Source organism: Halichoerus grypus, chromosome 8 (assembly GCF_964656455.1).
Source record: "Halichoerus grypus chromosome 8, mHalGry1.hap1.1, whole genome shotgun sequence".
NCBI lineage: Eukaryota > Metazoa > Chordata > Mammalia > Carnivora > Phocidae > Halichoerus > Halichoerus grypus.
Window position 1 is genome coordinate 45082690 of NC_135719.1, and position 26848 is coordinate 45109537.

The 26848-nt window shown below is 52.2% G+C and overlaps 1 long non-coding RNA gene across 1 annotated transcript in view; it reads left to right on the forward strand.

The window, feature by feature from the left end:
• LOC144382879 (uncharacterized) overlaps positions 1-26848 on the forward strand; it is a 1041026-nt gene that overhangs the window by 605594 nt on the left and 408584 nt on the right. Inside the window, exon 2 of the long non-coding RNA XR_013450422.1 lies at positions 13516-13554. This is a non-coding gene — a long non-coding RNA (uncharacterized LOC144382879). The remainder of the gene's footprint in view (positions 1-13515; positions 13555-26848) is intronic.

Below are 26848 nucleotides of genomic sequence, written 5' to 3' on the forward strand. Positions count from 1 at the left end.
CAGAAGCCCTAGCCTCATAAGTAATGGTTTGGGGGGCATCTTGTGGAGGTCTCTGATGAAACTTGGGGGCATCTTTTGATAGGGAATGCAAGGAGGGGGCGAGAAGGGAGTAGCTATAAAAGGGGCTTTATTGAACTTTTACTCGCTAATGAATGCATTTAATGGGAACAGCGTCGGATGTCAATGCAACATAATGATAATTTAATCTATTTGGCTAGATGTGTGTGGCTTTCAAGGAGGAAAGAAAGAAGGACCTGCATGAGCAGTTACTCACCCTGTCTTTAGCCAAACTTCATTTAAAATTTTGCTGTGTTCTCTAAACTGTGCCAAGGGATGATGGCGTGTGTTTCAATGAATCACTTGTCACCATAATTAAAACCAGCAGGAGGCCCAGGCTTTTACCCTCTTATTTTGAGGCTCCGTATTTCTGGTGACTCGGGATTCAGAGACACGGCAGAGCCTGGTCGAACAGTGATGGCAGTGACTTCCACGCCTGGCCCCATTCTAAGCATCCATTCGCTTCTACTCTTGGGGAAACTGAGGCCCAGAGAGATTAGGAGACTTACCCAAAGTGGTCACAGAGGCAGAGTGGGGCTCTAGACGTTGTTCTGGACTCCACAGTCCAGCCTCTTCAACAAGCCCTTGTAGCAGATCCCTGGAATGGGGAAGCGGGCTGGCTCCGTTCTTGCTGAGAAGGCACCTACCCAGGCACCCCCCTGGTCAGCTCTGCTCTGAGCACATCTGGGAAGGCGCTGCTCTGTGCACCTTCACTCACAGCGCCGCGCGCAATCCTCCAGCCTCCGGGGAGGCTCACAGTTCCGACCCATTCTACATGTGGGAAAACAGAGCTCCAGAAGGGTAGAGTAAGATCCGTTGGATGACTGGGGCACACCGTTCACACAGCTGGGCCACGTTAGCACTAGATTTGATCTGTGGCTATAGATTCCAACACCCCTGCTCTCTCCCTCCCCCCAGGGTGAACTCTGGAGGAAAAGCAACCATTTTTATTATCTGCATTTGACAGATGGTGAGACAGAAGCCCAGCAGGCAGAGAGGTTCATTCTAGGGTTTTGAGATAATGGCTATTTCACTAACGTGAAGCTTCATAAGTAGATGCGGTACAAATGGACAGTGGTTGACCACAGAGTAATCACACACCCAAATGCAGTTACACACCCCTCCAGGAATTAAAGATGTAACTTTAAAAAGAACACGTGATGTCAGAGAACGGGGCCTGGTTGGTGTTTTGTTTTGTTTTTCTTTCTCTCTCTCAGGAAGCTAAGCTCAGAGACGGTAAGTAACTTGCTTCTCTGTGTTTCTGCTGGGAGGTGAGCCCGAGCTGGTTTGGCTCTGCCCTATAATACCATCTCCCAAGCTGGATTCCATTATTGATCTATTTTCCCACCTTGCTGTGAGCTCCTGTGACTCTTTCCATCCGTACGGTAGCTTCCCACCTCTGTCGTAATTGGCATTTCCAGCCCTTGCTGGCCAGCCTGACCTCACTGTCCCCGAGATGGAGCCCAACTTCCCACCCAGAAGGAATTCTCCAAATGGAATTTCAAACTCATTTAAAAACCAGATTTCCCACGTGGAGCCAATTGTTACACTCTGGTCCCACTCGTGAGCTAAGTGTGACTTAAGCTTTGTGCTGTGAGCCCAGTCTGGTTTTATTGAGGACTTTCTCCAGCTGAAGAATTTCAGAGGGAAGTCAGAGACGCAGCCAGTGACCCCTTGAACCTGGCGCCTGGCGCCTTCTCACCAGCCAGCACACAGAGCAGAGCCGGCCTGCGGTGAACACCTGCTGAGAGGTCTGGGGAGGTGAGGGAGAAGACCAGGAGCAGGAAAGGGAGGGAGAGGCAGAGAGACCAACACACGCCCCCCCACCCCCTCAACCCCCCCACCCTCCGCACACGGGCCTCACCATCTCCAGGAAGTGTCCTCTCTCTCCAGCCCAGGATTCGAGGGATCCAGCACCAAGGCTAGTGGCCCACGTCCACCACGCACCAGCCACATGGCTCAGCTCCGGGCATGACGCATCCGTCTCCACAAGGACCCAACCGCACAGCCTTCGGCAAAGGTCGAGGGTGGGGAGAAGAGAGACCAACCCCATCTTCTTTTTCTGAATGGAAGCATCAACTCCAAAAGTCAAAGAGTGGACAGGCCTTCCCTCTGGTGAGAAGAGTGAAAGAAATTGATATAGATAGATATAGATCTATAGATGGAGATTCAGCCTCTTAGAGGGGAGTGGTGTTCTCTGCCCTCCAAAACATTTGCTTGTTCTGGCAGATGGAAAGTAGGGCAGTGTTGACAGAGACCCCAAGACACCGCTGAACACGCCCATTATAATCACGGCAGAGCAGGGGAGATTTCTGGGCACAGGGACAGGGGTTGACAGATAAGGAGAACCTGGCTTCGGGGCTGCCCGAACGTGCTTCCATGTGAGGGCTCACTTCCCAGGGCCTGTGTAGACCTGGGGGCCTCAGCTTGGCTTCTAGCTCCCCATCCCCCACCCTCAGGAAAATTCTAGGAAATGGAAAATGGCTTCTGGCTGACAACGAAAGGTGTCTCTGCGGCCAGTTCCACCTCCCAGAATGGGTCCTCAGCCCTCTGCTTCCCCGACCCTGCCTCTCCCTCAAGAATCAGCTCTGGGCCCCCCTGTCCTCCATCAGGAAGCTCTGCGACTGCTTGGGGCCACCTGGCCTGCCCCCCTCTGCACACTCTCAGCTGCACACATCAGGCTGGAAGCTCCTGGGATTGTGAAGCCAAGCTAGGGGCCCTCCTTCATGAGACAGTAGACTCCTGCAGGCAGGGCTGGAGCCCATAGTCTGGTATGTTCTTCATGCCACAGTCAGGACTCCATCAACTGAGGAAGTCTGGGTTCATATAAACCGCTGAGTAGAGTCTGAAGAACTCTTTTGGCAGGATGATTGAGTTATCCAGGTACTTCCAAAACTACATTTTCCTGCAGCCTGCACCGTGACCCTCTGGTGTTACGTTTCCCATTCTGTGGATGAGAGAACTAAGATTTAGAGACTTGCTCACAAGTGGCCGACGAGAAAGTGGCAGATCTGGGCCTCAAAACCACGCTGTTTGCAGACATCGGTGGTTTCTCTGTCGGCGGCCTCCCTCCCCTCCTGCACACGCACCCCGGCTGGGTTCAGAAGGAATGCATTTTATTCAGTACTCCCTCCGTGGCCCACTCAGGAGGAATAGGGGCTCTGCCCAAGGAGCAAAGGTAGGGACAGCTGTGAGCAGGTCTCCAGGATGGGGAGCCAAAGTGCCAATAAACCTCCTTTTGGCCCGCCACTTGGGTGGAACAGCTAGTCACAGAGGCCACGCCTGCCTCCCTCTTGGTCCCCTGCCGAGTTCTGGACAACCCTGGGCTCTTGCTGCAGTTCAAAATTATTTCCAGGAGGAATTGTCCAAAGACTCCTAAAATAGCAATAAAACACTCTTTTACGTTTCCACATGCCCAGATGGGCTCTCATGGGGCTCTGAGCCCCCGACCGTCGGGCCAAGACACAGAAAACAGAGCGATTCTTACCCCGGAGGGCCTGACTTTACGTAGAGGTGGCCTACATCCTTGCCTGGAGGTTCCTCTTCACTGGTTGGACAGGCTGGCTGGAGCCTCAGTGTGCAGACAGGAGGAACACGCATTTTGGACACATCCCTTGGATGTGTCCCTTGGACAGACACAGACAGAGGGTCTACTATGTGCCAGGAGAGGTGTCTGGGAAGAGAGTAAAGGGAAAGACATTGGAATCCAGTGGAGGAGGGCCAACAAGTCATCAGGCAATTATAATCACACAAGGATGCACAGTGTTGCAGGGGCACAGAGGAAGGGGAACTGTCAGTCTGGGTCCTGGAAGGCTTTTTGGAGGAGTTGATGTCTGAGTGGAGAAGACCGGAGAGCTGAACAATTTCCTGGAAGCCAGAGAGCGTGTATGAGTCAGGGTTCTCCAGAGAAACAGAAGAATAAGATGGATGGATGGATGGATGGATGGATGGATGGATGGATGAGAGATGGATGCATGAATGGATGGAGAGATGGATAGATATGTGATGGATAGATGGATAGACAAATAGAAGAGATTTATTATAAGAATTCCACCCCCCACCAAAAAAAAAAGAATTGGCCCATGCGGTTATGGAAGCTAAGAAGTCCCACCATCTGTCGTCTGCGAGGTAGGGAACCAGGAAAGCTAATGCTAGAATTCAGTCTGAGTCCGAAGGCCTGAGAACCAAGAGCACCGCTGTCCAAGGACAGGAGAAGTTTAAGCTTGTCTCGGCTCCGCTCCTGTTAGTTCAAAAGGAAAGAGTGGCTCTGCATTCCTTCACCATGGTCTTCTATTCGGGCCCCAGGGGGGATGATCCCCACTGCATTGGCCAGGCCACCTGCTTCACTCAATCTACTGATTCAGATGCTCATCTCTTCCAGAGACACCTTCACAGACACACCAGAGAAAATATTTTACCCCTTAGCCCATCCAGTTGGCACACAAAATTAACCAGGAGTGTATGTGGGGAGGGGTGGTGAACTGCGAGCTGACACCAGAACCAGGCAGCCCCGAGTTAGAACCAGGCCCCCGGAGTTCTCCTTGTGACCTGAGGGGCTCCTTGTCCATGTCGACAATACTTTCCATGTCGCCGGCTGGAGCGAGGATTAAGTGTGACCCTGTGCCAAGGCTCCACACAGCGCCGGGCACGCAGCAGGGTCAGCCCAGCCTCGTAGCCGCCCTTCCTGAGTGCTGCTCAGGGACAGGCCCAGGGCTCCATCCTGTAGGGTCGGTCTGCCCCAAGGCTGACCGTGCGTCACGTGGGTGCAGCTTTAGAAAGGCCAGAATCCTTCCTCCTGCCCAGAGTCTGGAGTGAGTCCTGGGGTGCCCCTGCGCCTCCTTGGTGGCCCTCCCAGTCCTGCCCTGCGTTCTGTCCATCTTTGCACTCGGGCCCCCCTCTGCTGCCTGGCAGCCCACCAGTGTCCCTACTGAGACCCAGGCCTTCTTTGGACCCCAGCAAGCTCTGCTGGAGCCCTGCCCCCTGCATTGCCCTGGCCTCCCCGGGATGATCCAGAACTGTTTTCATTGCCCTAAACATGTATGAGAAAGAAGAGGCAAAAGTATTAGAAAGCGAGCTGGGACGAGGGGTCGAGAACACAACGTGCAGAGTGTGCCTGGGGTCAGAGTGCGTTCAGCCAGCCCTTCCCTGCACATGCCCCACCTCCAGCCACCAAGCGGGGCAGAAGGCATCCCGGGCTGGGGAATGTTCCCTGAGGATCCCCATGCTCTGCAGACCACAGAGGACACCCAGGCACAGCCCCTGGGCCGTGACCACAGTGATCTGGGGGAGGCTGAAGGCAAATTCTTCTTACTCCCAAAGTTCCCACCAGCAGGTAAGTTAAGATTTTGCTAGTGGAACTCGGACGGTCCCTCTTCTATAGGATGATGAGGTTTTCTAGCTCACTTCAGAGCACGGCTAACCCCATCCATCCCCCTGTCTGGGGGCTTCCTTCACCATTCCTCACATCCGTATCTCAACCTCTCTGCCAAGATGGTGTCCCCTCCTGCCACCCCGAAACCACTGCTCATGTCCCTGGCTTCTGTCTTTCTCCCTGGGCCCTTGCCTCCTAGCAGACCCCTTCCATTCGATCTCTCTGAAGTTGGAAGCGTCCGCCCCAGTGAGCCAAGGTCATGTGGGCAGTCCGGTCGGAGAGCTAGGCTTTCAAGAAATAAAAGTCCTCGCTCCAGGATCAGGAGCCCTCGGGCTAGCACAGGGGACACAGAGCAGCTAGTTGGGGCTGGAAAGTAGGGCTTCGAAGGATCGATCAAGGGAACCCGCCATTTGAAACCCAACCACGGAGGGCCTTGATGACAGGCTGTGACATGCCATCTCGGGTGTGCAGGCGGCTGGCTGTGACCCTTGCTGGAGCCCTGGGCTCCCGCAGAGTTCCACTGTGACTGCAAGCACGGCGCCGGATCTGTGTTCTCTGCTGTCGGCGGCGGGGGGGAGCACACGGAGAGGGGAGCCATCCAAGGCACCCTTGAAATTTGTCACAGAGGAACGGACGGTGGATGAAACATTCTGAGCAGGCCAGGAGGCTGCCTGGGCTGACTGGGGGGACGGCGTATAAGATGGGCTCTAGAACCTAGGCCATATTAATAGTCTGTTGTAGCTGAGCACGTGAGGGCCAGCCCGATTCCCAGGCAGGCTGGGGTGGGGGCTGTGGAGAAGTGGGGGGGGGAACAGCACCCCAGGGGCAGAGTAACGAGCCAGGGCATGGCAGCAGTGGGTGCAGGTCTCGTCTCCCGTGCTCAGTTGCTTGAGGGGGGGAGCCGTGGTCTGCACCCCTTTCTGTCCCTCGCAGTGCCTACCATGGGCCATGCCTCACAAGGCACAAGCGCTTTCTAAGCACCTGCTGGGGGGATGAACAAGGCCCAGGCCCTGCAAGCCTCAAATGTAACACCTGTGGAAACTGAGAAACAGGGTCCTGGACCCCATTCAGAGGCCCCATGGGAGCGTGGGTAAGGGCATCACCTCTGCAGCCGGGGCTCAATCCTAACCGTTCTCCCAGCTCGTTCCATGACCTCGGGCAAGTAACTTCACCTCAGGTTGGCTCAATTTCCTATCTGTAAAGTGGGAATAAGAGCCCATTCCGTAGAGTTGTTGTGGGAACTGCATTAGGGATTGACTGGGTGTGTCCTCCCCAGATTCTTGCGTTGAAGCCCTAACCCCCTACATGGTGGCGTCTGGAGGGAGGGCTCTTAAGGGAGAATCAGGTTTGTTTGTTTGTTTTTAAAGATTTTATTTATTTATTTGACACAGAGAGACACATTGAGAGAGGGAACACAAGCAGGGGGAGCAGCAGAGGGAGAGGGAGAAGCAGGCTCCCCACTGAGCAGGGAGCCCGATGCGGGACTTGATCCCAGGACCCTGGGATCATGACCTGAGCCAAAGGCAGACACTTAACTGACTGAGCCGCCTGAAGCCCCTGTGATGCGATAGGTGCCCTTATCACAAGAAGAGACACGAGAACCCCCCTGCCTTCTCCCCCCCCCCTCCCTGCCACGTGAGGACACAGCAAGAAGTCATTCTGCAAACCAGGAAGAGAGTTCTCACCAGGAACTGAACCAGCCAGCACCTTAATCTTGGACTTGCAGCCTTGGGACCTATGAGAAATCTGTGTCTGTGGTTTCAGTCAGCCAGTTTGTGGTGTTTTGTTATAGCAGCTGGGCGTGACTCAGATAGACTGCACACACAAAATAATTCCCAGCAGGCAGATATGCTAGGAAGTTAATAAATAGGGGCGCCTGGGTGGCTCAGTCATTAAGCATCTGCCTTCAGCTCAGGTCATGATCCCAAGGTCCTGGGATCGAGCCCCGCATCGGGCTCCCTGCTCCACGGGGAGTCTGCTTTTCCCTCTCCCTCTGCCCCTCCCCCTGCTCATGCTCTCTGTCTTGCTCACTCTCTCTCCCAAATAAATAAACAAAATCTTAAAAAAAAAAAAAAAAAAAGAGTAGCAACCAGTGGGAAAGGAAATATGGCCCAGAGCCAGCAGCCACTTGGCCCTGCTGCTAGGCCTGTGTGTTCAGTGGTAAATTTCTTAGCCTCTCTGTTTGCTCAGCTGTCAGACGGGAATGGTGATAATTCTTCCTGTTTCCAGAACAGGTAAATAACACTCCACAGCTCTATACAACAATGCAGCCACGCTTACAGCTAAAATGTTGAAATGTTCCCATAGCAGCTGGTGACAGTCAGCTGCTCATCTCCCTGAGGGCCACTCAAGACCTTCCCAGATGTTCTGAAATCTCACAGCTGGAGAGCTCATAGCTAGTAATAGCCAGTACGAGGGGCCGACACTCACTGGGTTCATCACTGAATTAAAAAGGGTTCCAAAGATGCTTGGGGAGAGGACATCACCAATATTGGAGTAAAACATGCCTTCATTCATCCTTTCATTCAATAAATATTTATTGACAGCCTCCAGATGTCACAGATGTCAGGGCCTGAGGATTTGAAGAGAAACAAGCCTGCTCTCTGCATTCAGGAGACCCACAGTGTAGTGGGGAAAAGACCATCAGAAAGTAAGGGGCTGTGTAACAGGATGCACAGGGCCCTCGGGGCTTCCAACCAGGAGACTGAGACAAAGGACAAACTCCACCGAGGGATTAAGGTGTGACACTCTCTTGTCCAGCAGTGATCTCTCTACTTTATACTCATTCTCCCCATGTAGGGTTACCAGATTTAGCAAATAAGAATTCAGGGCACTCAGTTAAATATGAATTTCAGATAAGCAATGATAAAAATTTGTAGTGTAAGTATATCCCCAATATAGCATGGGACATACTTACACTAAAAAAAAATTTGTTTATCTAGCAACCCCATTTCTGTCGGTTATAACCAGTGCCTTTTAACTGTCAAACGGGATCCTTCCACATCTTCCTGTAAGACCATCTAGGATACAGTTTTGTTTCCTAGAAAGAGCAAGAGAAGGACAGAGCAGAGAGGGGAAATGAGAGTGAGGAGGCCCAGAAGGAGGTGGGCAGAAGATGGAGGTGCCTCGGGAAAGGTGGGAGGAGGCCAGGGGAGGAGGAGAGGGATGGGCACTTGGAGCTGGAGGGAGGACTCGCCCTCTCTGCAGCTGCTCTGCCCACCCGGGCTGCCACCCCAGCCATGTGCTGGGGAGGCACAAGGCTCATCTCGGGAACCTGAGAGTGCTCTCTGAAATGTCAGCAGAAATAAACCTGGCTAATCCTCCACGATAGCCCGTCACATTCATATCCCTGAAATTCCAAGCGGATTAAAATAACCACGAGCATGACACCATTTGGAAGGCCGGGGATTTACTTGGAAGCGGTGCCCCATTGGCAAGCATTCCTCTAATTGCTGCTTCATATAAATAGAGTGTTCTTTAATATCGCCACCAGCCCCAGCCGACAGATTTAGATGGGGGCTGTCGAAGTCATTAGTGCCCTGGCCCTGGCCGTGGTAAACCGAGGCTCTGCTCGGGCTGTAAATGGGATTCTCGGGGGCCGATCAATCTCGCCAAAGCCGCCAGCACTGCGTGTTGGTCTGCAAGGTCCTGTGAGGATGCAGCTTCCCAGAAATGTGCTTGCATCCGTCAGAATTCCAAGCGGCTGACAGCTGACACGAAGGTCAAATTTGCTGCCAGTGTGGAAATGGAATCTCCCCAGTACAAGAAATGCTACTTAGCAGTATATCAGTTGCAGGCGGGTCATTAAAGGAGGGGTGTGTGTGTGTGTGTGTGTGTGTGTGTGTGTGTGTGTGTGTATTACAGCTTCGGTTGCCTGGAACCCGCTTCCTCTGTAGGTCCACACGGCGCACAAAAACAGGTGCTCAGATGAATAAAATTCAATAACAGCTAGTTCCCAGTGAGCTTTTTAGCGTTATCATCATCAGGCAGTTTTCGTTCTGTCATCTAAGGAGAATTTATTGAGCGCTCACGCTGAATCAGGAGCTATTCTAGGCAGTGTAGACTTGGTTAAGGCTTCTCTTATTTATGGGCTGTGTGGCCTTGGACGTGTTATTTATTGGCCTCTCTGAGCCTCAGGTTTGACATCTTTAAAATAGGGATACAGACTGCTAGTTGAGACTGCCTTGAGAGGCCTGGTATCAGCTCCCCGAAGTGCTGGCCCCGCTCACGCTCAGTGCACATTGGCCAGCGACAGTAACGCTAACTTGTGTGGCACGGCCATCTGCGAAGGGGACAGAGGAAGCAAGGGAGCCAGAAGGGACAGGCCCGGATCCAGAGGGGGTACACCAGGGACGTACTAAAAGTCTATATCCAAGTGTCTGAAGCCATGGGGACTCAGACTGCATCTGAGAGGCAGGTCTGATTTGGGGGAGGGTTTCACAGCAAAGGCAGTTTCCAGCACCTGGGGATGCTTCACACTCCGTTTCAGCTGGACACGTTCCCCAGTCAAGAATGGGGTCCCAGGGAAGCAGGTTCTGCCCCACCCAAGGAGAGGGACAGATGAGAGGCAGACCCCAGAGCCTCCTACAATAGCCTCAGGGCCCAGCAGAGCCATGGGGAGCCCAGGCAGCCTGGTGGGTTCTGTTCTCGTCCGTTCCATCAGCGGCAAGCCTCCTAGATATCCGACAGATCGGCCACCCTGGTCTTGGAGTTTATTCTCTGTACGTGAATTGGGTCTGCGTCAAGGCGAGCCATTCCTGGATGAGTTGGCTTATGAGATTTTATCAGACACCATAGACAAAGAGTGAGTTTTCTGTATTGTGACAGAATTCCACCCAAATTCCATTCAAATTCCAATTCACCGAAAATTTGCCTATCTGAGGTTGCTTCCGCAGGAGTCAGCAGGTGATTTCTTCATTCCAGCTGTTGACACATCCCTCCTGGTGATGAGTCCTTGTGTCGGCACAGCACGTTGCATGCTTAGAAGTCCTCTTTCGTCCTGTGGCTCTTTCAAGTCCCCACATCAGCATGGGGCAGCTAGACTGAATGTAGAGAACATGAGCTTTGGGTCCCCCAGTCCCTTTCTTCTCTGCAACACCCGTGACCTGGGGCCAGCAGAAGACGGCAGGGTTGATCGTGAGGATGCAGCAAGACACCAGCGGGAAGGCACCTGTGTGTTACAGACCCTGGAGGTGTGAGGGTTGGTGGCTCCTAGTGACCAAAGTCACACAGTCCCAGCAGAGACAGAGGCTTTCAGAGGCCACTCCTGGGCAGCTGTCACCAGTGTCCACGACCACTCGACCAGGAGCAAGAGTGACTTACCGAGAGTGCAGCCCAGGAGCCTGACCTCAGTGGTGCTCCTGGACACTTAGCCCCTGGTGGGGCAGGAGCCACCAGCAGAGCCTAGAAGGCCACCACTAGGCCAGCCCTCTTTCATAGGATGGAAATACCGATGAGCCCTCCATCATTTTAACTTTGGCCCAGGATGTGGTAAGGAAAACCCAAGGCAGATAGTGTTTGATAGTCATTCAAGGAGATCAGTGCTCGAAACCTTTTAAAGATTGCGGCTTAGTTTTAACTGTATTGTATCAGGATGAATTTCACAGGCCACAGATTCAGATGGGAGGGGGGGACAAAAAAAGAAAAGCTGATTTCTCCCTTGATCCACGATTCTGCTTTTGGCAGGACCTCCGTTTGGGTTTATTTGGGGTTTTCCCCATCTCTCCTTCAGAGGTTGCCCCTGGTCGGCGTTGGGGAGACATCATGTGAGGGCCCACAGCGACACACATATGGTTCTCCCAGGTAACCTGTCCACGCCTCTGCTGAGCTGGGCATAGCCCATCCAGTCCTTGGTGCCACCATCACAGGCTGGTGAGGCGTCCCATCCCCGTGGTTCTCAGGCTCTTGGTCCACACTTGCCTTCTGCTCTCACTTCCCCACCACCCCGGGCATGAGGCCCTTGACATTTGCTGGCTCTCAGGGTCATGGGCAGAAACCTCCTACAGCTCCTCACATGACACCTGGGGCGTCGTGGGGGGCTTGTGATGCTGGGCCTCAGGCAGGCCCTCATGAACACCGGAGCTTCTCTATGGAGCTTCCAGGCTCCCCGGCTTCTCTCAGGGAGCGGGGCACCTACCGCTTGTCCTCTGCTGGCCCCCCACTTCAGGCGGTAGGGGTGTGGAGCGTGCAGCAGGACCATTCCCAGAGACCCATCTAACTCATTCTTTCCTTCTGAGGCCTCTTCTTCTCCCCCAAGCCCGCTCCGAGAATCTTTAATCTGGGTAGGTTGGAAAAAGTGGCTTAACTAACCACACACCTTGAGTCCTGAATGCAACATTTCGAGATTCCCAAACTGTTGCCTCTGCTATGAGATTCACAAGCTACGTGCTTGCCTGTTTGTCTTTTCTCTGTCTTTCTGCTATGATGACTGTACCATGAGGTCAGCGAGTAAAGATTGGGGAAAGGGTAAAAAACACCAAGAATGGTACAGGTGAGTGTTTCAGATATTTCCAAAATGTCATCTTCCGTGGTAAGTAGGGATGCATCAAGGTCCAAGTTGTTCATTCCATCAAGACTTTCAACATTTATAGAAAAGAGTACATTTGGCTGCATCCTGTGAACTGGAAGGTAAAAGGTGGGACCTGCAGCCTCACTCTGCCCCCAACCAAGTGGGTGCATTTCCTTCCCATGTGAGGCTTGGTGAGAGACAGGCTCCAGGCTTCAGCTGCAGAAACCAAAACAGCCAGACACCTGTTCTCCCGGACCCTGACAGCTGGGGAAGGGCACAGGGCCAATCGGCTGCTTCCACGGGGAATAACACTAAGAGCCACCAGTCAATTTCTAATGCATAGTGGCCCTGGCTGACACAGACTAAGCTGATTTTGTGGCAGGGTCTGGCCATGCCCTCAGCAGCCCACCTTCTCTGGGCTCCTGCCTGTTTCCTGAGCCTGGTTCTTCAGGCTTCCAATGGGTTCGGTGGGCTCCCTGATATCCCCCCCTCAATTCTCTTTCCCCTAGGTTATCCAGCATTGGTGCCATGGTGTACAGCCAAGAACTCTGACTGATGATAACGAGTAACACAGTTTCCCTCTCTGGACCTCATTGGCCCTCTCTATAAAATGAGGTGTTTAAACCAGATGAACTCTGAGATCTCACAATCTACGTTATGCTTGAAATATTTTGGGGTTGAATCACACAGCTCACTCAGCTGGTTCATTCATCCATGCCCAAAGCTCCACCATTCTCTAGGTGGCCCCTGTCCACATTTCAGGGAGTAGCGACCCTCCGCACAGTTGGCCTCATACTTCATTCCATCCAGCATGTGGGTGATCCACCCCAAATGAGTTCTGTGATCATTCAATCAACCAGGTCCTTTTACTGCAGGACTTGTCAGAGTCCTTAATATGCCAATACACATTGGCGATTCCCCAAGGCAGGACTCTAGTATACATGAATTATTTCCCAAGTGAATTTTGCTACAAACACATTTCCTTGCTGCTTATTTATTTCAAGAACTAGAATACAACGGAACACACTTTGAAAAACGGTGCTGCCGAAAAATAGACCCCAAATGTCACAAGAGAAAAGACAACATCGTGCATGATTTCTAAAATTTTCTCTCCCATTCCCTCTTCCCTCTCACACACGCACACACAAACTTGCACACATAGGAATTCCCTGGCCCAGCCTGATTGCATTTTCTTTCTTTCCTTTTTTTTTTTAACCACCACTTAGCTTCCTGCAAGTACGGATAGAGGTAGCATTTGATGCCTTCAGCTGGAGTTCTTTGCCTGGGGCAACAGTCAGCAGTGACTCAGGATTTGGGGTTTCCACAGTCCACGCGGCTCATGTGTCCTCTGTGCCACTCAAGATACAGCAAGTGCTGAAACACGTGTGCTTTCCCAGCCCTGGGCGCTCAGCTGGCCCGTGGGCCGGGTGCTGCCCGCCTCCTCGCGGAGTCCCTGACGTGGGGAGAACACACACCGGCGATGCAAGGACAGGCCCCGCCCACCGGGGGCCCCGCCCAGGCCGGCGGGCCCCACCCACCGCCCCGCCTCCCAGGTGGCCCAGGCTTGACCCCTCCGGAGAGTTGCGGGGCGGGGGGGGGGGGGGGGGGGGGGGGGGGGGTGCGGCTCCCTGACACCCACCCCGAAGCCCCAGACAGCCCCGCACCTACCACACCCCCTCCACCTCTGCAACTCAACTGCCACTCAGGAACATTTCAAAACCTCTTGAAACCATTTCTATTTTCAACTCGTTCCCTCTCTGGTGAGAAGAGCTGCCCTAAGTCCGCTCCTTATTGCATAAAGAAGGATTTCCTCCTTCAGCTTTAAGGGAGCTCCTCCCAGGGGCACCTGGGTGGCTCAGTCGTTAAGCGTCTGCCTTTGGCTCAGGTCATGATCCCAGCATCCTGGGATCGAGGCCCGCATCAGGGCTCCCTGCTCTGCGTGAAGCCTGCTTCTCCCTTTCCCACTCCCCCTGCTTGTGTTCCGTCTCTTGCTGTGTCTCTGTCAAATAAATAAATAAAATCTTAAAAAAAAAAAAAAAAAGGAGCCCCTCCAATGGCTATTGGCAGGGGGAGGTGGGGGAGGGAGTTCTGCTTCCACCTCCCCCCGCGCGCATCCCTCCAGGAGCACCTGACAGTGATTCCACGAGTTCAACAAGAACAGAAGTAACTGGCCCCTTTAGCTTCTTTGCCTTTCCAAACCGAGGAAGCAAATGTTTAATAGAGTATTTACCGGAGGCTTTGCTTCTTTGTTTGCTCTTGTTTACAAAACATGCTTGTTACCCCACAAAGTCAGAAAATGAAATATACAAAGAGATTAAAAATAACCTACAGTCCCGCCACCCAAAGAGAATACTATGAACTGGGAATATATCCTGGGGATATGTGGTCCTTCTTTCTTTCCTAACCCTATGATTACACCTGTATAAATGAGGATTCATTCTCTTCCCGGTGACTGACAATCTGACTCAAATGGGGCTTAAACATAAAAGAGAATTTATTGGTTCTCATTGCTAGAAGATCCAAAGTCGGGCCAGCTCCAGGCAAAGCTGGATCAGGAGCTCCTTTCTGTCCCCAGGACACAGCCTCTCTCCAGGACTCCGCCTCATGCTCAGGTTCCAAGATGCCATTGTGTGCTCAGCTCACAAGCCTTCAGACTCAAGTCTAGAGGGGAACTTGAGCTTCCTTTCTAGGAGTCTCCACAAAAGTCCTGAACCTCATTCTGATGGTACCAACCTCCAGTCACATGCCCACCCCTGAGCCAATCACTGTGGCAGGAGAATGGGAAGTGCTGATTTGCTAAGGTCAAGGTCATGTGCTCCACCTCCGAAGACCCGCCCAGGCCACCTGGATGGAGAGATGGCTGGTGCCCAAGTGAATACTCAGGAGCTGTTGTTGGAAGATGATCAATGCAAGGGAGGGATTAAACAGGAAGAGTGCATTAAAAATTGGACATGAGATGTCTAGCTCAAAATAGTGAATGGCTCACCAATTAGCCTTGAAACGTTCTCACTAAGTATGGCTTGGAATTTAGACAAAGGGAGAATTCCCAGCAGTATCACCTGACCTACCCAGGATGCCCTTCATCAAGCAGAGGCCCATCGGGAAAAGGTGAGAAGATTCTTCTCACCTCTTCTCTCCTCTGTCTTGTCTCAGTGGCCCAGGGTTGGACCCACTAGAAAGGGGGTCAGCTATTCCTCTCCATCTCTGATGAGCTGTCTTTGAAGCAGTCTTCTTACCCCTCCGCACCACAGTACCCCCCTCTTCCCTTGTCACTGTCTGCTTATGAACCAGGCCAGAAACAGCAAGTTGCAGAAATGGGAAGTACGTTCTGGAAAGTGCCCTGCTCATCAGACAGCTGGAGCTGGGGCCAGAGTGTGCTGGAGAAACATCTTCTCCCCCGACAGCCACTGAAAGTGCCAGAGGCCCGGGCGGGGCGTTACGGGACCCCAGCGAATCTCAGCACAGACCAACCAGGAATGAGGGACTGAGCTGGGCACCCGCCCCCACTAGAGATTCCAGAAGCACATTTGTCCACCTTCCCAGTGAGCTCAGTAGAAGGGGAGGCATGACCTGTTTAAAAGAGACACAGAAAGTCTTAGGGAAAAGATACGGATCTCATTTCAAGATGAAATCACAAGGTGGTATTAAAAGGAGGTGAGAAATGGAAGTTTTACCAAGTAGCTAAAAACATAATAGCTGAATTAAAAACCACTTTGGAAGGAGGTAGTAAAAAATACGATTGATGACCCAGAAAAACAGATCAGCAAAGCACAGAAAGAATGTGGCCAGCTCTCTTGGGACACAAAGGGGACAAAGAGGCAGCTGTCATGAGAAATAAGATGGGGGCGGGGGGGGCGGACACGGAGGAGAGCTGAGATACAAGCATTAGAACTGGTTCTGGAGCAGAGCCACCAGACGGAGCCATCCTCAGCAAGTCTAATCAGGAAGAAAGAGAGGAGAAAGTTGGGGGGGGGGCGTCTAACCATTGGAAAGATGTCCCCAGTGCGCAAAGAGACCTGGGAATTCCATGAAGCGTCCTGTTCTCGGTCTGGCATCACCTGCTACAGGCTCAGTTTTCAGCATTGCTGTGGGTTTTGTCTTGACCTGCAACATCACGGGGCTGCAGTGAGCTGTCGGGATCGGGGGTGCTCATGCCTGGTGCTAACAAGGTACCAGCAGCGGGGGCGAGGCTGGCCACTGCGGGGACACCAGGCAGGGCCAGACGGGAGGTGAGCAGGCAGCAAAGACAGCTGTGCTCCTAATTTTGCCAAGGGGGTGGGTAGCACCATCAGACCATTAAGAGAAACATCCCATAAGAAATGGTTTTGCGCAAGAGAGTAAGCGCATTTAGGGCAATTCTGGAAAATAAAGACCCACCAGCCCAGAACCCCTAGCAGTTCCAGTGAGGCTGGTGTCAGCAAGCGGCAGAATCACAGAGTTTGGGAGGAGGGCAGAGTGGCTGACACAGGAAGGGCCATCTGGCCCGTTGGCAGCAACCCATCGCTCCCAGGCTGGCCTCGTAGTCACCCAGAGCTCAGCCCCAGGGCAGCCCCTGCAAGGAAGCTTGCTGAGTCAGGACTCAGCTCCGCCTCCTCGAAACGCCCACCACGCACCTACTGGAGAATGAGAGAGGGCACTGATTCGGGAGTCAGAAGTCTTGAAGTGCTGACCTTGATGTGCCCTGTGACTGTCCCTTCACATCTAGGGGCATGGCCCCTGCAGCGAAGGCATCCCCCAGGCCTGGTTCTGTCTCCCTCACAGAGAGCACTGTGACATCCTACTGAGACATGTTTTGGGAACGTGCTCTGAAAAAGAGAACGTGACCCAGTAATGCAAGTTCAGAGGATTCTAAGGACATTGAGAGTGAAAAGAGAGAAACTAAGGGAGAATATTCTAGAATGGGGTGGGGGATAGTAATGCCTGAAAGCCAGCATTCCACTTATAAGAAAAAAAATAAGTCTCTGCGGCTCTTTAGTGAGAAGGAAAGATTCTAGAAGCGTATTGGAGTCCTGACTCTCACACGAACTATGGGGAAACCACCCCCCGTCCCTCTCCGTCCCTCTGCCTCTACTCTGTGTGATGTGTGTCATCGGCTTTGAAATGACTGCATAGCAGGCTCAGAAGGAAAATCCCAAAGTTATGTATATGTGAAGTGAAGGAAAAAAAGGATAATTTCCCAGTAGGTTGGAGATGGTGGCCTGTTGACAGAGGTCAGAGTCAAGATGGGATAGATCTCCTCTTGCTGTACATCTGCTAACCCAGCCTGTTCTCTGATTTATTTATTTTTTCAGTCCCACGGAATATTTTCTATAGGCCAGAAGCAGCTCTTCAAAGTACCAGTACTAGAACCAGACATCACAGAGAAGGAGCTCAGAGCTGGTGGCAGGAGATTCAGAATCAAATGCCACTCTCTGTGCCTGCCCCTGGGCCTCAGTTTCCCCTTCCGCAGAGCAAGAGAGTAGATAAGAAGATTCTCATCTCCCCATCATCATTCTTTAACAAACAGAGCTTTAGCAGAACAATTCTGGGGGATAATCTTTTTTGGGGGGAAAAAAGTGTTTTGTTCATTTTCTTTTTAGGTATACTGCACAAATAATTAGCTTTTTATATGCGCATAAATGTGGTCACAGGCACGTACGCTCATCCTTGCTTTTCCTTTTCCTTTTTGTTGGTTCCTCTCCTCCCCCAGAAAGAACTTTTAGGATCTTTGTAGCTCTGATGGTCCACATTTCTGAGTCTGGGAGAATCCCAGGGAAAGTTGAAAGGAAAGCAAAGAGCACCAAGGGCCAGTTATGCCTGGTGCTAAGACAGGGAGCCAGGCTCCACAGGTGTGGTCCTTGTTCGCTCCAGGAGCATAAAGGGATTGCCATTCCTCTACCTCTCCAGCCTTCCTCCCCTGACTCTGCCAGGTCTGGAAGCCAGGTCATACCTAAGTTTGGTCTCCAAATTCCCAATTTTTCATGGAACCTAAGGATCAGAGAAACCACCAGAATCATTTGGTCCAGCCTCTATATCAAGGCAGGTTGTTGTCCATTCTCCCTATAAAACTCACCATGGAAAGCTCTCCCCCGTCTTCCTGCAGGGAGTGGAGGCTGGTGCACTCCCAGGCTTTTCAGGCCAATCAACTCATTGCCTTTTATCTTAGAAACCTCTGGAAGCTGGGATGCCCATATCCTGGCTCAACTCTTCGCCATCAGTTCAGCCCCAAAGTACTCCTTCCAGGCAAGAGAAAGCAAAAGCAAACACAGAAAGGTCAGTCTACATGAACAAGTAATTCACAAAAGACACAGAAGCGGCTAGGAAATACACGGAAATCTTTTCAATCTCAGTAAAAATAAAATAAGGAAAAATAATAAAATAATAATAAATAAAAGTGCAGAATCAAACAACAGTGATATGCCTTTGGCAGAGAGGAAAAAGGAGGAGGTACTATTCTGTGGGGAGAGGCTGTAGGGAGGTGGGCTTCCGTCCAGACCAGCAGACCCTCTGTGTGGGACAGGCACCAAACACCACCCTCTGGAGAGCCATGTGGCAGCGAGCAGCACAACTCTTACCAGGTGCTGGCCTCTGAACTCAGCAATTCCACGTCTGGGAGTCCATCTCAATGGAACGATGAAGATGGGACACAAATATTTGAACTCAGGAATACTCACAGAAATTAGAAAGAACAGGGACGCCTGGGTGGCTCAGTTGGTTAAGCGACTGCCTTCGGCTCAGGTCATGATCCTGGAGTCCCGGGATCGAGTCCCACATCGGGCTCCCTGCTCGGCGGGGAGTCTGCTTCTCTCTCTGACCCTCCCCCCCTCATGCTCTCTCTATCTCATTCTCTCTCTCAAATAAATAAATAAAATCTTTAAAAAAAAAAAAAAAGAAATTAGAAAGAACATACGTGTCCAAGGGGATTGGCTCAATTAAATGTGGTACATCTATACAATAGAATTCTTTCAGAATTAATGTCGTAAAAATGGACACATTACCATAAAAAAGATGTTCACGATTTATCGCTGGGTGGAAAAGGCAGCTCAGCATACGCAACAGTCCATATAGTAAGATGACATTTCATTTCTATCGAAAGGCATGTTGTGTCGCATGATAGATCTGAGATACACAGACTTCTGGATGACTTACAAATATTTTAACTACATTTTCTGATTTCCCATATAAACAAGTATTACTTACACATCACAAAAAGGAAATGCCTGCCCAAAGAAAGGGTTGCTTCGTCCCAAGCAGAGGGGTGGTCTGGAGAATGGGTTGAGCCTTAGCTCTTCCCCACAAAACCCTCCCCTGCCAGAAAAGAGAGAGGCAGTGAGGGAGAAGGGGTGAATGTTTAGGCATAAATCCTGGAGCCAACACCTTTCTCTTTTCCCTCTGTAAAAAATGTGCCGCCAACACTCCCCAGGAAGGCCTTCTCTCCCAAACCCTCTTGTGTCCTGTCTTTCCCCACCTGTTAACCCACCTCTTCCCCTCCCCTTCTCCCCCTGACCCGCTCCCCTCCCCCCAACTCCTTCTCCCCCTCCCCTTCCTGTACCAGGAACAAGGCTGACTGGATCTGAACTTAGCAATGCTACTTCCCAGCAGTGTGGCCCTGAGCTGTCAGAAAATGCCTTTTTATGCCTCAGTTTCTCATTATTGTGAGGATTAAGAGTAAGAAAAAAAGAAGAAGAAGAAAGAAAAAGAAGGAAGAGAGGGAAGAAGGAAAGGAGGGAGGAAGAGAGGAAAGAAAAGGAGGTAAAAAAAAAAAACTCCTACGTGTAATGTGATATCTTGGATTTTATCCTGAAACAGAAAAAGAAATATTGGTGGAAAAACTGGAGAAATCCAAATAAAGTCTGTAGTTTAGCTGATAATAATATACTAAGTGTTAATTTCTTGGTTGTGCCAAATGTATTTCGGTTATGGACAATGCTAGAGTTATGAGAAATTGAATAAGGAGCTAGGAAACTCTCTACTCTCTTTGCAACTGTTCTGTAAATCTAAAATCACTCCAAGATAAAAATTTACTGTGAAAAAAAAGCAAAGTGCATAGAACAAGGCCTGACACAAAGTAAACATGCAACGAATAGTGACTACCATTTAACTATTCCATTCTATTTTCACTGTAAGCATCCGGTGGTTGATTATCTTGGAGGCGGCATCCAACTATTTCGCACAACTCACAGAACCTTCTCTTGGTCCTGGGCACCTGGAGGCTCTCCGTGGCGACTCACCTTTTGGCCTTTTTATTCATTCCTATCCCTTACCTCTGCTTTTTATTACCAAGACCTTGACTTGATGTTATTTTCAGATTTATTGTATCTAAGCTACATATTCTAAGTCAGTTTAAAATTCTCTGGAAGTAGGATATCAATAAGTAAGAAAAACATTCTTAAATGAATTACTTTATTTTTCACCTGCACTGCACACATAAGCACACATTAGCTGAACCTCTATAATTACAGGATCTTGGGGAGAGTGTGGGTTTGGAACCAGAAGAGCTGTGTCTGTGAGTCCCAGCCCCACTCCTGTGGACCGTAGGACAACGGGCAAGCCCCACATGGGTACACTGGGGGCTGCAAGTGGCCCCTCCTTCCCAGGGTGCTCTGAGGATCTGTTAAGATGATGCTCGTGAAAGCCCTCGGCAGAACTCCATCTCCCTGACCGCTCTCTCCCTCTGCAGCCGAGACTCAGAGAGACAGTGTTCACTGACGGGAAAATCCAGGCCTGGGACCAGAACCTGCCCGGTGGGACGCACGCCTCCTGGCTCACCCCTTCTCTCAGTCACGTGTGGCTCCAAAGCACCGTGTGGGGCAGGCTGATCCAATTCCTTGCAGGGCTTCTGCCATTGCCCCAGGAAGTGGGCCTGAGGCCAGCCACCAGGGCCTCCCACCCCCGTTCAGGTCTCCTGCCCAGGCCTGGCCAGCCCCGCTGCACTGCCACATGACTGCATAGACCCTTGGAGAAAAGGTCTCCTCTCACCTCCGATTCCCTAGCAGATGGATGCAGCCTTCAGTATAACCTTGGGTGGGATATGACGTCTGAATGGTTATCTCTGGTTACAGGGGCTTAGGGAGCAAGGGGGCAAAGCACCTGCAAGACGCCCTTCAGGCAATTACCATCTTGAACCCCAGGTGCTTAGGCCCCTGTCAGAGGAGAGAGGGAGGCCCAGACACACCCCTCACTCATACCTGGCCCAGGCTCATGCTAAGTCCCCCATTTGGGGTGAAAAGGGGAGAAAGAGTGGTGCTTCAGAAGGGGGAACTAAAGGTGAGGTCTTAATCCATCGAAGCTGGTGAGCTCTCTGCTTCCCAAAACCAGGTGAACGAGAACAGGTGAGGGAGGGGGCAACCTTGCCAGGCTCATTCCCTAGCTCAGCAGATCCCACCTGCTCAACTCTTTACCCCTCATATCTTTCCAGGTCAGTCCTCTAGCATTTCAAATTTGGGGCCACAGGTTCAGGGCTTGACATGGGAGAAATAGGTCCTTCAAGAAGCAGCAAGTGGGGTGGGGTAAGGGGAAGACTAGAACACAAACCTTACGTGGATATTCCAGAGGTGTGGGGCAAACAGAATGATGAATGTTTATTGAGCATTAACTATGTGCCAAGAACCGCATCATCTCTTTTAATTCACATGAAGATTCTGTGAGGTCTGATGTCTATACATGGAGAAAACGAGATGCACAGAGGTTATGCGACTTACCTGAGGTCACATCGCTAGACAGTGGTGCTCTTAGGGTCTTGAACCCGGTCGGTCTGGCTCCAGAGCTCACCCGTACCCTTGGTCATGATGTTACAGAAGCAGCTCGCAGGAATTCAAAGTGGTCCTGTTGGGGCTGGCCTGTGGCAGAAATTCCAGATGGATAGAAATCAGTAGCCCCCGTCAGCTGTGAGTTCATTTCCACAGGGCGGGGGGAGGCTGAGAGGTGGGGGACAAGAGCCACCTCTGGTTCCTTTGAGGCTAGAGTACTTAGGCCTGTGGATCCTCAGTCCCTGGCGCTCAGGACGGAGGCAAGCTAGAGAGGGAACCGTTGAGACCAGGTCCAGGAGTCAAGAAAGAATAAGCTAGGTCAGGAATGGGGGATGCCTGGTGCCGGGGGTCACTCAGCACCGAGCCAACCGTCAAGGTCGCAGCACCGAGCACCCACCCCGGGAGGGACCCATCACTGAAGTCATTCCTGCCTGTGCCGGGAAGCATCTGACGCCCTCTGTGCGGGGCCTGCCCGGAGCTGCCTGGTCAGAGAAAGCGAGCCGTGGCAAAACGTTGTAGAAGACAAGCAGCCTCTTTATTGGGCACCTACTGCATGCCAGGCCGTGCACTAGACATTCTACATCCCTGACCGCTTTCCATTTTTCTCTTCCCAACGACTCCATGAGGTCTGGAGAACTCTCCCTATCTTACAGCGGCAATGAGAGCTGGAGGGGGGTCAGTGGCTTGTCTGGGGCCACACGGCTTCTACTCAGCAAACCGGATTCAGACCCACAGGAGCCCCAGTCCTCACCATCTCACCAGTCAGCCTCTTTGGGCTGGAGGTGGCTCCGTCACACTCCTGCTCAGCTCGGGGGCCCCCGTCGACAACAGCGGGCCTACAGGCCTGAGCACCCTCACCGCCCCGGCGTGAGGGAGGCCGGACGGGCATGTCCCCCTGTCTCACAGGTAAAGAACCTCAAGCTCAGGGAAATGACAGAGCGGGCCGCCAACACCCACCATCCAGGACACGGTTGGACAGACCAGGCCTCTACCTCCAGGGTCCTTCCGTGAGAGCTGACCACACTGTCTGTGAATTCAGCCCCCCCCCACACGTCTTTAAGGCTCCGTAGCTCACGGTGGCCAGTTTACCAGCACTGTCTGCATCCCTTGTGCCAAGTCGTACCAGGACTCTAGGGGCCTGTGGCATCCTCCCCCAACCAGGAGGCCCCTTGTCCAGTTGCTGAGCAGGGGCCTCCCGTGCTGAGGAGTCCCAAGGCAGCACAAGTTGTGAAGGAGACCCCAAAGCTAGAGGGGTGTGGGGCCCCTGCACGGTGTGTCCTTCTGCAGGGCTCCCACCGCCCGGGAGGCCTCTCTGACTGGGGGCTCAGTGGGGCGGCGCCTGTCTGCTGGCAAGTGGGAGCATCCCAGAGAAACCGTGACACATAAACCACAGAGAGGACCCCAAGAAACCCCACAGGTCCCCTGGAGAGGCACCCATCTCTTCTCCAAGAGTCTGGCTTCTGTTCTCTGATGTTTTTCTCTCTAGAAGACAGAGCAGGTCTATGTGTTGTTTGTTGCGATCCTATTCGACACATGGAGAAACTGAGGCCCAGATAATTAAGTCATAGCCAGTTCGGAAAGAGCTGGAGTGAACACAGAAGCCTCATGACCCCAGAGCGGGCTCCTCCTGCTGAGTGCCATGACCCAGCACTCTGCCCTCGCCCCAGGGCTCTGTCTAGAAGTCTCTGTTGGCACGGACTAGCCGGGAATTTGGCCATGTGTCCACTCTAGTGAATGCTTGGTTTGTACACCCTCAGCTTTATCCCAGAGCCTTGGGCTTCTGGAAAGGGTGGGGTTGGGGGAATTCCAGGACCTTGACCTGGAAGGAATTCCAGGAGACTGGGCTGCCTCTTCCACTCTACCAGCCACTGGAGAAGGTCTGCACTAGCCAACGACTTGTGCAGATCTCACCGTGAGGATCCCCTGAGCCACCCTTCGGTCCCTTCTCCTTCTCCCCCTCACACCCCTGAAGCCTGCGCGGGCGGGGCGGCCGGATTCCACAACATGGAAGTCATAGCCCAGTTCACCCTGCTAAATGGCATTTTCATGGGGTCATGGAATGCGAGAACTTGAAAGGATCTTATTGATGGTTATGACCAACTCCCTCTTTTAGTAGATGAGGAAGATGAAGGTGGGGAGGGTGGGCGGCTCACCCGGGGTGGCCAGCAAGTCAGCACAGGGTCTGGGCTAGAAGCCAGGCCCACTCTCCTGGGCCCCACTGCTCTGCCTGAGCTCCCTTCCCATGTTCCACCGCGAAGCCCCAGCGCCCTCACAGCAAGGAACCGCGGGAAGCCTGTGGTCAGGTCAGGGCAAGAGTTGGGGACGAACCCGAATGCCACTGGGAGGGGGAGCACAAGGTCACGTCAGAGGAAGAGCCGAGCCAGGACCTGAGGGGGGTGATTGCCACACAGATTATTATTGTCCCACAGGCCCAGGATTTCTGGACGTTCTGACTTTTTAAAAGAACATCTATAAAATACAATTTTTTAATGTAAAATATTCCAACTCGTAAATATAGAAACAATTCGAGTTTAAAAATAAAACACCCGAGACTAACTCGTGACCGGCTGTAGAATCCAACTCCGTCCCCTTTTTATAGATGAGGAATCCGAGACACAGAGTAGTGGCCCGTCAGAGACCACACAGAGACCACCATCCAGTGCGGCTGAGTCATTTGCAGGGAGTCCCCCATCTGGGCCACTGGTCCTGCCGCACCAATCACAAGATGGCATTCTCTGAGGGCACACTGCACCTACCTGGAGCCCCAGGCCCGAATCCTCGGGCTTTCTGTGATTGGCCCTGAAGGACCTAACCCTTGGCCTTCTGTTAGGTTCTCCCCGTGGTCCACATTCCCCAGATCTCTTTGAGTGTTTTTCCCTTGACGTGTCCCTTTAAGAGTCCAAAGTGGGCCAGAACATTCTGAGACCCTGCCGGAGGCTGGGAAAGGCTGCAGACTCCTTCCCTCTGCCAAGCCCTTCCCACATACCATTCCCCTTGCCTCTGGACATTCTGCCCTTCGCGGTCCAGCTCAAAACAGCACAGCTGACACTCCAGAAAAATCTCATAAAGCCGAATTAGGAGCATGTCAGCAAAAGGGGAAAATGAGATCATGGCCACCCTGCCACCTTCCCTGGCTGGCTACGCCCGCAGGTCATCTGTCGCCACACCCTCCCTGACCCCTCCTGCATGTCCAGTCCTGCGCCTGAGACAGGGGCCCGGGGCAATGAGGTGAGGAGGTGACACAGGCTCATAAAACCATAGGAGAAAGTCAAGTGCTGAGATGAACACCGAAGATAGTAAGGGTTTGCTGAGCTGCAAGACAGGGGTGGCCAAAGTAAACACTGGCTTATCCGAGAAAATGGGTCCGGAGCTTTCGCAAAGAAACGATAGAATCGGTTTGGACAGAGGGCAGGGGAGAGGACATTCAGGTGTCAGGCGTCAGCGACGTGGGACGGGGTAGGGCACGTTGGGGCACAGTGCTGGCTCAGGGACCCCAGCCGCCCCAGTTTGTGGGCGAGGCCCCTGGCTGATCTGAGCTCTGCGTCCTCATCAGCAGATCAGGGGCTGGGCCAGACGGGCCCCACGTTTTCTGGCTCCTTGGACAGGAAATCTGTGCTCTCTCCTGCCAGCACCCAGCTTAGGCCAAACATATGCACCCCTCGAATGAATGAGGGAGTGAGTGATAGAAGAACAACATCAACCCAATGAGAAAACTATGAGAACTGATCCCCAAATAAGGTAATTCTGTATTTTAAGTTTTTCAAGCATTTCTGCATCAGCGTTTGGGTTGTCCCCATAACAACCCTGGAGGCAGAGAGTACGGGGTTCATTAACCCCGTCTGCCAACTAAGGAAATGTGCACACACTTGTACCCGAAAAGGTGTTATGTGATGTGGGATTTAAACAAAACAATTAATAGAAAAGTAAGCTTTCATTTGACCCAAGGATTCTCCGAGTTGCAAAACGACCCACTGGTTTCTTTAAGTTGCAAAGCCCTGCTGGTCCCTCTCTTCCAGGCTGATTTAAAACAGGGGACAATTGGAAATACCTGGATTGATCAGAAACGTGTCTATTTATAAAACAAAGCTCAGGTATGGCGTTCTGTGAATTCACTCCCATGCTCGCCAAGGTCCCATTACACCCTCTGGGGCCTCAGGGTGAGATGCCCGATGAGCCCTACCTGGTAAGCCAGGCCCGGTGCCTCCAACCTTTCCAACAAGAGTTCTCCCACAGCCGCCCTGTGTGAACACCCACAGACTCAGCGACTCCTCTCCTCACTCCCAGGCCAAGTTCATGCCCATCTCCTGCTGCCCGGGACTGGCTCTTCCTATGGCAAAGACAGTTGGTTCCCCTCAAGGACCCATTCTCCCCATGGCCTTTAGTAATAGAACTAAAGGCTCTATTCCCCAGGCCCCCTTTGCTGGAGGCGGTGTGGCCTTGAGCCCAGGTTCTACCACCAGTGAGATAGGAGGGGCAGGGGCGTATGCAAGGTCTTGGTCTTGCCCGGCCTTAATGGGTGTGGCATTTCCTTAACCTCCACTTATGATGGCAGGTGCCGGAGCATCTTGGACCGTATGACAAAAGTTGCTGATTGATAATAGTAGAGCAACAAAATGGATGGAACCCCATGAAACTGCCATATTAGCCCTGGACTGCTTAATCTATTACAACTGTTACGTGAGGGGTGAATGAATTTCCCTTGTGTTTCAGCCATCGTTGTTTGGGCCTTTAGTTACAGCAGCTGAACCGCTGCCCTTTGCATGGCTACTTCCAGCCATTTTGCGAAACCCACCCAAAGGCCACCACCCCAGGAAGTCTCCCCTGATTATGCCAGTGGTCTCTGGACCCACATTCCACATCGCCCATCCCACAAGGTATTATCAAAACCCAATTTTGATGCACCCAATTCTATTTTATTTAATGTCCTTTCCGCCAGTGTAGAGCGAGGCAAAGTCAGGAAGGCAGGGGAAGACAATTATATGACCTTCCCTTGTCCTGGTTGGTTTGGTGTCTGTTCCGTGGGCATCGTGCTTTCCAGACAGAGCCCTATGCCTCTGCAGGGCAGGGCCAGGTCATAGACCTCCGTCGCCACCATTCGTGGCGTAGAACACAAAGCTGAGACTCAGGGCCTTGACTTATACATTACCAGAAGAAACGGATGGGGAAGGAGAGCCAGCCAGGGCT